We start from the raw sequence: 12,120 nt of genomic DNA, 5'->3' as shown, positions 1-12,120 counted from the left end.
GTAAAGTAGCCTTTATTCTCGAATTTGGGAGGGATTATTTAGGATATTTATTGATTAAAATGTTATAAAGGAGTTGAATTTGATCAATAATAGGTGCTTGAATATTCCGAACAAATAAAATGGGTTTCTACCGGGGGTATTAACCAGGATATCGATAAAAAGGAAGCAGGGTCCGAAATTGACCCTGAGGTAAAGGTGCACTACCACCAAATAAACTAGAGCTTAATACGGCCTGGTTTTGCAAGCCAATGATTATTAAGGAGTGATATAGTACGCATTGGAGAATTAGGACCCTTGTTCCGTACAAATAGGATGGCCAATAATTCAATAAACATACCTAAATAAAGTCTTTACCTAATAGTCTATCTGTATATGGGAAGCTGACTGCGGAAAGTAGTGGATAGATATGTTAAAACAGGTGAGGATAAATTAGGCTTGGTGAGAAGGCAGGGTAATTCTAGGCGAACAGAATAAATGAACCTGTACAATGCTGAAAGAAATTAATATCAAATGATAAGTGATTAGTCTAGATTAGTGAGATTCGAGACATTAATGATTGAAAGTCCCAAAAAGAATATCCTTTGGGTGAAATGTTATTGTCTGATCAAAAGTCTTCTATAGACGTGGTTCACAGGAGAGGTCAACTTAGTCTAGAGTAGTGAGATTTGAGACATTTTACGTTGAAAGTCCCAAAAAGAATATCCTTTGGGTGAAATGTTATTGTCTGATCAAAAGTCTTCTAAAGTCCCAAAAGGAATATCCATTTGGAAAGTCCCAAAAGGAATATCCTTTGGGTGAAATGTTATTGTCCGATCAAAAGTCTTCTATGGACGCGGTTCACAGGATGGAAAATACATACTGATTATTTTTAAAGGGACACACACATGGCAAGCAGAATAGTAACTAGAAGTAACTAAGTAACGGTAAATTACAAATGTATAGAACTGCACGCACATAGAATTTAAAATTATATAGAAAGGCATAGATAAGTGTTTAAAGACCATAGCTACTAGTAACGGTAAGGATTAAGAATGGGGAGAAAGGCCTCGAAAGAAGCCCCAGAACTGACGGGAGATCGAGCGATGTATGTATGGGGGGTCTTTCCCGGTTCTTGGTAGTCAGTGTTCTTGATAGTGAAAAGTGATCGTGTGGTTGAGGTTCCGTGGGAAGAAACGGAACAGGTGATTACTGTATACGGGTGAGTTAAATGTCAGACTTTAGATTAATGAGAATCCTAAACTGAGAGAAAACGTTGGGCGTTTGAATTTGGGTTATTTTCTGTTGTCTAGATGTCGGAGTAACAATTTCAGATAACTGTGAAAATGGGTATATTTGCGGAGAGTCTCAGTCAAATTCCATTGTGCTGGTAGGGGAATGGTGAGCGCGGCAGTCTCACCTACGGTAATCCACGGTTCGGTTCCCGTTTAACTAAAATTGATTTTAGATCGTAATTGACCTATTTGCATGTTTTGCCTGAAAAATACGATCGCCAGTGTTTGCAAAAGATATAACGGAACGGATATTATGTGTTCTAGATAGAATTGATAAAAGAAGTCATTAAAAATAATGGCGAGGCAATGTCAATGTAAAACGCTATTTCGCCCAAAATGATCTGGTGGAATAATGTATTGAGATGAGAGTCGTAATTAAATAGATGTATCATAGAAGAGAGTTACCTAAAGTTAAATTGAGGGGATTACCGGAGAGATACAATTCCAGCCTGCCTGGACGTTACGGCTAATTATGAATCAATTGACATGAGAAGTTTAACACAAAAACATGGTACGTTTAATGTTAGGGTATAGTAAATTGAGAAATTCGGTTGAGTTTACTCTGATGATTAGAATTTAAAACTGAACTCAATCTGAATAGGGAATATATATTTTACAAAGGCGGGCAGATTTGTGCCTACAGCCAAGCAAAGGAATTGCTAGACACTCAATGGGGCTATATAGTGCAACGCTTTGGACTATAAATTAGGTAAGAATAGTTTAATCGTAAGAAGTTGTGATTGTTTTTCTGATTATTGATCTTTGGTTAAGGTAACACCAGTGAATTTGAACAAAAAGTAACGTATTCTAAAAATGATCTGATTTCCGTTCTCCAAATGAAAAGTCTTATCTTAAAGGGACAGTGCACGGTAATCACAGTGGTTTGAGTGTATGACAGTGGAAAAAATATTGTGGGACGACAATTCAAAGAGAGAAAAATAAGTTACATGAAACATCAAGAGATTTAAAACGAACGACGTGAAGGGATCATAAGAATTATTGGGTGTCGTTGTAGGAGTAAATGTTTGGGTTAAGGGGATTTCCCTGTTCCCAGAGACAAGGCATTTTTAGGGTGAGCACTCGCTAATGCTGGTCTGAGTTGTAATTAGACAAGTGAATAACGTATTGGGAATAGAGTTGTAATTAAAATACTAAGTCAAAAACGAGACAGGTATTTAGAGCAAAATGGATTCTAAATGATAACAAAGAGACAATTATGATTTATGCCCATCAAAAAGCTTTTATAAAATTAGCGAATTGAGAGATGTTGATTGATGTTGTAGTCTAATTCAGGGTTCAACAGAGGTGATAAATTAGGTTTGGTTTATCGAACCCGAAATACTGTTGTTACAGACAGCCAACCATTATTTACAATGAGTTGAAAATCGTTGCGATATGAGTCAAGGTTGAACGCTTGTTGATGACGTCACTAGCGAGACACTTTTGTCACCAGGGACTGGGGATAACGGAGCAAATCGTATCTAGGTTTCCAGAAGTGATATAAAAATGTTTTGGTTATTTGTTTAATGGTTATGGCCAATTTTAGGGGTTGATAAAACTGGAACAGTGTGTTCTGGCGGTTTTAGATAGAACTCTTTGTTCCGGAACGGATGAGAGTTACCCAAGATAAGTAAATTAAAGGAGCCATGAGAGAATGCGAATGCATATTTATTAAATATCGGGGATTAAATTACGGATTCCTTACACTGTGAAATGTGACATTTGCGGCAGAGAGAAAAAGTAATGCATTGGATAATAATGTTATCGGATTAATTGTATCTAAAGGTAGCATGGTCATTTAAGTAAACATATCCGTAGACGATGTTTAAAACTTATGATTAGTGATTTGAGTCAAAGGGGAATTATCATTAGGTTTAGTTATAGTTCACTTATTGAGTTTCTGATTCGAAATAGCATTAGGGAATGATAGTTAGGGGTGTGGTGGCTCACTTTAGAGGCCTCCTGGGATTATAACTTTGGGGAGAGATAAGCTTTAAACGACCTGCAAATTATACACATGGAACAACTGTTAGAACTGTTTGTTTAGTGCAAGGGTATTTTAAAGAGGCAGGCTCCCATATGGAACCTTATGAGATGTTTTTTTATGGGTTTGAATTATACAGGTGACTATTTCTATTCAAAAGATAAAGGGTTCTTTATGCCTAATATGGTATGACCTTTTGACCTTATCATGACTGGCTTCTGGGGTCTGATCAGCCCCAGGGGAGAGTCATTTGTATAATGAATGGGGTCATATTGAGTTACTAGTTTTAAGGTAAATTCATTAGAAATGAAGCAGTTCTGGTTGAGGGTTTAGAATTACTGTTTGAACCGCAAATGAGAAAGTGGTTCAGGATTCTGTCTTATAACATTAGCTGTGAGGTTTTTTTGAATGGGCTATTAGGAAGTCTGTATTGTAACAGAGAGAAAGTCATGTTCATCATTGAGAATAAATAGGGGAAGATAACATATTTTGAGCCAACAGGGCAGGGAAGAAATTGAGGTATTTTTATTTGATTTTAACACCCGTGTACAGGAGTGTCAAAAGACGGTGGACATTACCTGTGTAATGGGGGAGGGTGTCCGTATGGGGATTACATGATAACCAACTTGGGACAGTTCTGGGACTGGAGAAGAGGATATCCTTATGGCATAGGGAATCCCACAAAGGTGGATAGGTTTTCCATGATATGGGGGAAACCTGGGAGTACTGTTTAACTTTATTATTTGTTATTAATGTGATGTGCTGCTTGCATCATACCGTGTTTTAAGAAGTCTGTTACAGATGTGATGAAAGCTTCAGGCATGATGCCTTTGCTTGATGCTCCAGTTGGAGAGGCTGAGGTGAAGCATGCGTTGAGGGGAGGATAAGACTGACTGAGGATGACCCATGTATGTTTGTTCTCCCTGTCGTGAAGGGTGGCATGGTGCCCACCTGGTGCTGGATAAGAATAGCTGAGAGGACCAGATGGGTTATAAGAATGCTTTGTTCTGCTTTACTCTGTTTTACAGGACCAAAGTTTTATTCCACACTTTGCAACACATTAAATCCATGTTATTGTCAGATAGAATACTGAGGGTCCCCAAGGAGAGGGCTTGTTAGTGTAGGAAGGACTTTTAATATGGTTAGCATTTATTAGATTATAAGTTTTTAAATAGTATTATATTTAACAGGAATATAGGACATCTATGAGGAGTTAGGATTATTGTTAGGATTAAGATAGATTGATTAAGGAATTTGGAGAAAAGCCGCTCATAGACATGGGTTTTTTTTCTAAAAGAGGGTCCATGGGTTTGTAGTTCCCATGTAGTTCAAATTTGGAAAACATGAGAAACATACAGAGGAGCCCTCCCCTGCACTGCAGGGACCTTGAAGGTTGGAGAGCAGAGAAGTTAGAGGGGGGGCCAGGAAGAGAAAAGATAACATCCTAAATGGAATTTCAGACATAAGGATAATTCACTAAATCTTATCTAAGTCATTGTATAAGAATAAGGCAAGGTTGTTACCTGGGCAGAGCCAGGTAACAAAAGGGGGATGGGTAAATAGTGTTCTAGAATAGGATGTGACTTACGGGATAATTAACTAATAAAAAATAAAAATTGTTAATTGGTTTAACGAATAAGAAACTGTTTTATTAACCAAACCTGTATGGTCAAAAGTTTTATGCCCAGCAGGAGAACTACAGAGGGAGGTGGCACACGAGATTCAACCAGGATACTGGATCTGGGTCCAATCGCTAAAGAGAAAAAACTGGAAACAGCCTCGGTGGGAGGGACCATTCCAAGTACTACTGGTGACTGCCTTAGCTGTGAGATTAGCCGAAAGAGCTACCTGGGTACATATCACACATTGTAAGAGGGCAAGTCACACTAGCACTGTCGGACGATCACAGGAGTAGGAGAGGAACCGTGACCCATATGGAACGGGGGTCAAACTCCTTCTGAAGATTCCCTATACCCGACCTTTCCCCAGCTGTGAGCGTTCATAGAAGTGAAGTGATGGCTTGGCCTCTGGCTGTTGATATGTTCTCGGGGAGAGGGTGGGGCTTCACGTGCGCACTGACCGTCCTGAGCTGTTTTATTGTGGGGGCCATATTCCTGATTCACCATGATCACCCGGAAAGTGCCAAAGAGGATAATTTGACTCATGTGCTAGATGAGGGAAATGGGATGTTACCTAAGATTCTCAGAAGGTCACTGAAACAAAATAGTAAGGAAGTGAGGGTGGAATTGGGCAAGGATCTCTCAGTAGAATTTTGTGTAGATCAATTGGGGTCATTCACCCCTTGGCAGTCTAGAACCATGGGACTCTATGGGAAGTATTTGTGTAAATCACCATATTGATCGTGACTTAGGGATGCCACACGTTAGATAAAATACGGAGCGGTTCTGTATTTCACTGAAAGAATAAACGTTTTGTTTTTGAAATGATCGTTTCCGGATTTAACCATATTAATGACATAAGGCTCGTATATCTGTGTGTTGTGTTATAATTAAGTCTGATTTGATAGAGCAGTCTGACTGAGCGGTGGTAGGCAGCAGCATGCTCGTAAGCATTCATTCAAACATCACTTTCGTGCATTTGCCAGCAGCTCTTCACTGTGCTTCAAGCATTGAGCTGTTTATGACTTCAAGCCTATCAACTCCCGCGATCAGGCTGGTGTAACCGATGTCAAATTGCTAGCGAGTTAGCGGGGTGCGCACTAATAGCATTTCAATCGGTGACGTCACTCACTCTGAGACCTTGAAGTAGTTGTTCACCTTGCTCTGCAAGGGCCACAGCTTTTGTGGAGCAATGGGTAACGATGCTTTGAGGGTGGGTGTTGTCGACGTGTACCTGGTTCGAGCCCAGGTAGGGGCGAGGAGAGGGACGGAAGCTATACTGTTACAATGGCAATACTATAGTGCCTATAAGAACATCCAATAGTCAAAGGTATATGAAATACAAATGGTATAGAGAGAAATAGTCCAATAATAACTACAACCTAAAACTTCTTACCTGGGAATATTGAAGACTCATGTTAAAAGGAACCACCAGCTTTCATATGTTCTGAGCAAGGAACTTAAACGTAAGCTTTTTTACATGGCACATATTGCACTTTTACTTTCTTCTCCAACACTTTGTTTTTGCCTTATTTAAACCAAATTGAACAGGTTTCATTAATTATTTGAGGCTAAATTGATTTTATTGATGTATTAAGTTAAAATAAGTGTTCATTCAGTATTGTTGTAATTGTCATTATTACAAATAAATAAATGTAAAAAATAATCGTCTGATTAATCTGTATCGGCTTTTTTTGGTCCTCCAATAATCGGTATCGGCGTTGAAAAATCATTATCGGTCGACCTCTAGTTCGTACTGTGACACGCCTAAGACTGCGCTACAGGGGAACGGGATGGACAGCTGATCGTCCTCGCAGTGGCAGACCGCGTGTAACACCTGCACAGGATCAGTACATATGAACATCACACCTGCGGGACAGGTACAGGATGGCAACAACTGCCCGAGCTACACCAGGAACGCACAATCCCTCCAGTGCTCAGACTGTCTGCAATAGGCTGAGTGAGGCTGGACTGAGTGCTTTTTGTAAGGCAGGTACTCGCCAGACATCACCGGCAACAACGTCGCCAATGGGCACAAACCTACCGTCGCTGGACCAGACAGGACTGGCAAAAAGTGCTCTTCACTGACGAGTTGCGGTTATGTCTCACCAGGGGTGATGGTCGGTTTCGCATTTATCATTGAAGGAATGAGCGTTACACCGAGGCCTGTACTCTGGGGATCGATTTGGAGGTGGAGGGTCCGTCATGGTCTGGGGCGGTGTGTCACAGCATCATCGGACTGTGCTTGTTGTCATTGCAGGCAATCTCAATGCTGTGCGTTACCGGGAGGACATCTTCCTCCCTAATGTGGTTCCCTTCCTGCAGGCTCATCCTGACATGACCCTCCACCATGACAATACCACCAGCCATACTGCTTGTTCTATGCATGATTTCCCGCAAGACAGGAATGTCAGTGTTCTGCCATGGCCAGCGAAGAGCCTGGATCTCAGGTCTGGGACCTGTTGGATCGGAGGGTGAGGGCTAGGACCATTCCACCCCAAATGTCCAGGTGCCTTGGTGGAAGAGTGGGGTAACATCTCATAGCTGGGACTGGCAAATCTGGTGTATTCCATGAGGAGGAGATGCACTGCAGTACTTAATGCAGCTGGTGACCACCCCAGATACTGTTACTTTTGATTTTGACCCCCCCCCCCCTTTGACCTTTGTTCAGGGACACATTATTCCATATCTGTTAGTCACATGTCTGTGGAACTTGTTCAGTTTATGTCTCAGTTGTTGACTCTTGTTATGTTCATACAAATAGTTACGCATATTTGCTGAAAATAAACGCAGTTGACAGTGAGAGGATGTTTCTTTTTTTGCTGAGTTAACAATAAATATACAGTGCATTCGGAAAGTATTCAGACCACTTGATTTTTTTTCTCACATTATTTTGTTACGTTACAGCCTTACTCTAAAATGGATTAAATAGTTCCCCCCCTCATCAATCTACACACAATACCCCATAATGACCAAGGAAAAACAAGTTTTAGACATTTTTGCAATTTTATTCAAAATAAAATAATGAAGTAACACATTTGCATAAGTACTCAGTACTTTGTTGAAGCACCTTTGGCAGCGATTACAGCCTTGAGTCTTCTTGGGTATGACGCTACAAGCTTGGAACACCTGTATTTGGGGAGTTTCTCCCTTTCTTCTTTGCAGATCCTCCCAAGCTCTGTCAGGTTGGATGGGGAGCGTTGCTGCTGCTATTTTCAGGTCTCAATGGTGATGTTCGATGGGGTTCAAGTTTGGGCTCTGGCATTCAAAGACTTGTCCCTAATCCATTCCTGTGTTGACTGTGCTTATGGTCGTTGTCCTGTTGGAAGGTAAACCTTCTCCCCAGTCTGAGGTCCTGAGTGCTCTGGAGCAGGTTTTCCTCAAGGATCTCCTTGTACTTTGCTCCGTTCATCTTCCCTTTGATCCTGACTAGTTTCCCAGTCCCTGCCGCTGAAAAACATCCCCACGGTATGATGGTGCCAGGTTTCCTCCAGATGTGACGCTTGGCATTCAGGCCAAAGAGTTCAATCTGGGTTTCATCAGAGCAGAGAGTTGTTTCTCATGGTCTGATATTACTTTAGGTGCCTTTTGGCAAACTCCAAGCGGGCTGTCATGTGCCTTATACTGAGGAGAAGCTTCTGTCTGGCCACTCTACCATAAAGGCCTGATTGGGGGAGTGCTTCAGAGATGGTTGTCCTTCTGGAAGGTTCTCTTGTCTCCACAGAGGAACTCTGAAGCTCTGTCAGAGTGACCATCGGGTTCTTGGTCACCTCCCTGACCAAGGCCCTTCTTCCCCAGTTACTCAGTTTGGCCAGGCGGCCAGCTCTAGGAAGAGTCTTTGGTGGTTCCAAACTTCTTCCATTTAAGAATGATGGAGGCCATTTGTGTTCTTGGATCTTCAATGCTACAGAATTGTTTTTTTTTGTACCCTTCCCCAGATCTGTGCCTCAACACAATCATTATAGGGTATTGTGTGTAGATTGATGAGGGGAGAAAATAATTGAATCCATTTCAGAAAAAGGCTGTACCGTAACAAAATGTGAAGAAAATTAAAGGGGTCTGAATAGTTTCTGAATGCACTGTATACTATTTATATCTATTATAAGCAAATTAAATTGATTATTGTAATTACTATGATATTAAATACAGATTTGAAAGAGCAAACAAATTGTTATGCTTTCAGGGATGTCTGAAGGACATTTTCATGTCAATGAAATTCTACCATAGAGGAAGGAAAGTAGGTATTTCAGCAAAGCCAAACAAATAGTATTGAATGAAGAGTGGAGCAGATCTTAACAGGAAAGACCTCAACTGCTTTTATTGAAATTCTACCTCACAAAGGTACTACTACTACTACTAAATAAGGAAGAAACGCCGGATGTCTGTTTGTTTTCATTTGACATTTTAAGTAATCACTACCTGCTCGTTCCTCTAAATGGCATGGGCAGACTGTGCATCAGGAAGCGGCCCCTAGACTAGTTTCCAGTAAGAGGAGACAATTCCTCTGCCTTTAATTACTACCAGTGAAAAGTAAATCAGATATTCCCATTGTTCTAGTTCTGAGAATGTATGTGGGAGCCTCAGGGCCATTACAAAAGCCTGGCTCTCACGGGGAGCAGGTGTAAATCAACAGGAGGAGAAAGGAGGGCCGCAGTGAAACAGTGATGGGATAGAACAGCTGGGGATGCCCCAAAATGGCTCCAAGGCAACCACGTCAAAGGTTGTCAGGATACTTTCACAAAAACACTCTTTGTATGCCTGCACATGATTTGCTTCTTCTTGAGAAAACTTCTACATTACCGTTGATGTCACACAAGGATATTCATAAAATATACTGAACAAAAATATAAATGTAAAGTGTTGGTTTCATGAGCTTAAATAAAATATCCCAGAAATGTTCCATATGTTGTGCACAAATCTGTTTACGTCCCTGTTAGTGAGCATTTCTCCTTTGCCAACATAATCCATCCATCTGTGTGGCTTATCAAGAAGCTGATTAAATTGCATGATCATTACACAGGTGCACCTTGTACTGGAGACAATAAAAGGTCAGTCTAAAATGTGTAGTTTTGTCACACAACACAATGCCACTGATGTCTCAAGTTTGAGGGGGCATGCAATTGGCATGCTGACTGCAGGAATGTCCAAGCTCTTGCTAGAAAATTGAATGTCCATTTCTCTACCATAAGCCGCTGTCATTTTAGAGAATTTGGCACTATGTCCAACCGGCCTGACAACCGCAGACCATGTGTAACTACGCCAGCCCAGGACATCCACATCCGACTTCTTCACCTGCGGGATTGTCTGAGACCAACCTCCTGGACAGCTGATGAAGCTGGGTTTGCACAACCAAATAATTTTTACACAAACTGTCTGATTTTTGTTTAGTATAGAATAAAATGGCATAGAATATACTTTTATTTATATGAAGTGAATCGTAGGATCATTTGTTTTTCTTACCATAATGCACTTTCTAAATGCAATAGGTAGTATGTTTTGATCAACTGCAAAGCCTAATTTGACTCAAGGTCATTGGGGTTTATTCATTTATGCTTTGTCACAGGTATGGACAAATTGCCATAAATGGCAATTACTACAAAGTTGAAGTAAGTTTGAATTGAGGAAGTATGGTAAAGGTCAGCTTTTTATCTGTTCCAGCCCCTGTGTTCCAGATGCCTATTCATACAACACCCACACACACCTCAAGCCAACATCCACCCACACATCTGAACCCATGACACTGCTTTACGCCTCTACACTAGCACGTTAGTATTCATGCCAGCATAATATTATCTTGTATTCGTGTGAAGGTGTGATTTGCCCACACACATTGATCCTAAAAAATATTCTAACAAACTTCACACAACTCTATGGCACCAGTTGCATAATTCAATTAATTTATCAGACAGTGCAGTTGTGTGTGTGTGTGTGTATGTATATATATATATATATACATACAGTGGGGCAAAAAAGTATTTAGAGAGGCCTGTAATTTTCATCATAGGCACACTTCAATTATGACAGACAAAATGAGAAAAAAAAATCCAGAAAATCACATTATAGGATTTTTTAATGAATTTATTTGCAAATTGTGGTGGAAAATAAGTATTTGGTCAATAACAAAAGTTTCTCAATACTTTGTTATATACCCTTTGTTGGCAATGACAGAGGTCTGGTAGGCTTTGTTTTCTGTAAGTCTTCACAAGGTTTTCACACACTGTTGCTGGTATTTTGGCCCATTCCTCCATTCAGATCTCCTCTAGAGCAGTGATGTTTGGGGGCTGTTGCTGGGCAACACGGACTTTCAACTCCCTCCAAAGATTTTCTATGGGGTTGAGATCTGGAGACTGGCTAGGCCACTCCAGGACCTTGAAATGCTTCTTAGAAAGCCACTCCTTCGTTGCCTGGGCGGTGTGTTTGGGATCATTGTCATGCTGAAAGACCCAGCCACGTTTCATCTTCAATGCCCTTGCTGATGGAAGGAGGTTTTCACTCAAAATCTCACGATACATGGCCCCATTCATTCTTTCCTTTACACGGATCAGTCGTCCTGGTCCCTTTGCAGAAAAACAGCCCCAAAGCATGATGTTTCCACCCCCATGCTTCACAGTAGGTATGGTGTTCTTTGGATGCAACTCAGCATTCTCCCAATCTTCTTCTGGATCATCCAAATGCTCTCTAGCAAACTTCAGACGGGCCTGGACATGTACTGGCTTACATGGAGTTCTGGCACTGCAGGATTTGAGTCCCTGGCGGCGTAGTGTGTTACTGATGGTAGGCTTTGTTACTTTGGTCCCAGCTCTCTGCAAGTCATTCACTACATCCCCCATGTGGTTTGGGATTTTTGCTCACCGTTCTTGTGATCATTTTGACCCCATGGGGTGAGATCTTGCGTGGAGCCCCAGATCGAGGGAGATTATCAGTGGTCTTGTATGTCTTCCATTTCCTAATAATTGCTCCCACAGTTGATTTCTTCAAACCAAGCTGCTTACCTATTGCAGATTCAGTCTTCCCAGCCTGGTGCAGGTCTACAATGTTGTTTCTGGTGTCCTTTAACAGCTCTTTGGTCTCGGCCATAGTGCAGGCCATAGTGGAGTTCGGAGTGTGACTGTTTGGGGTTGTGGACAGGTGTCTTTTATACTGATAACAAGTTCAAACAGGTGCCATTAATACAGGTAATGAGTGGAGGACAGAGGAGCCTCTTAACGAAGAAGTTACAGGTCTGTGAGAGCCAGAAATCTTGCTT

Source organism: Oncorhynchus nerka, linkage group LG16 (genome assembly GCF_034236695.1).
Source record: "Oncorhynchus nerka isolate Pitt River linkage group LG16, Oner_Uvic_2.0, whole genome shotgun sequence".
In the NCBI taxonomy this organism is placed as follows: Eukaryota; Metazoa; Chordata; class Actinopteri; order Salmoniformes; family Salmonidae; genus Oncorhynchus; species Oncorhynchus nerka.
Note: the sequence above shows the minus strand (reverse complement) of the source record.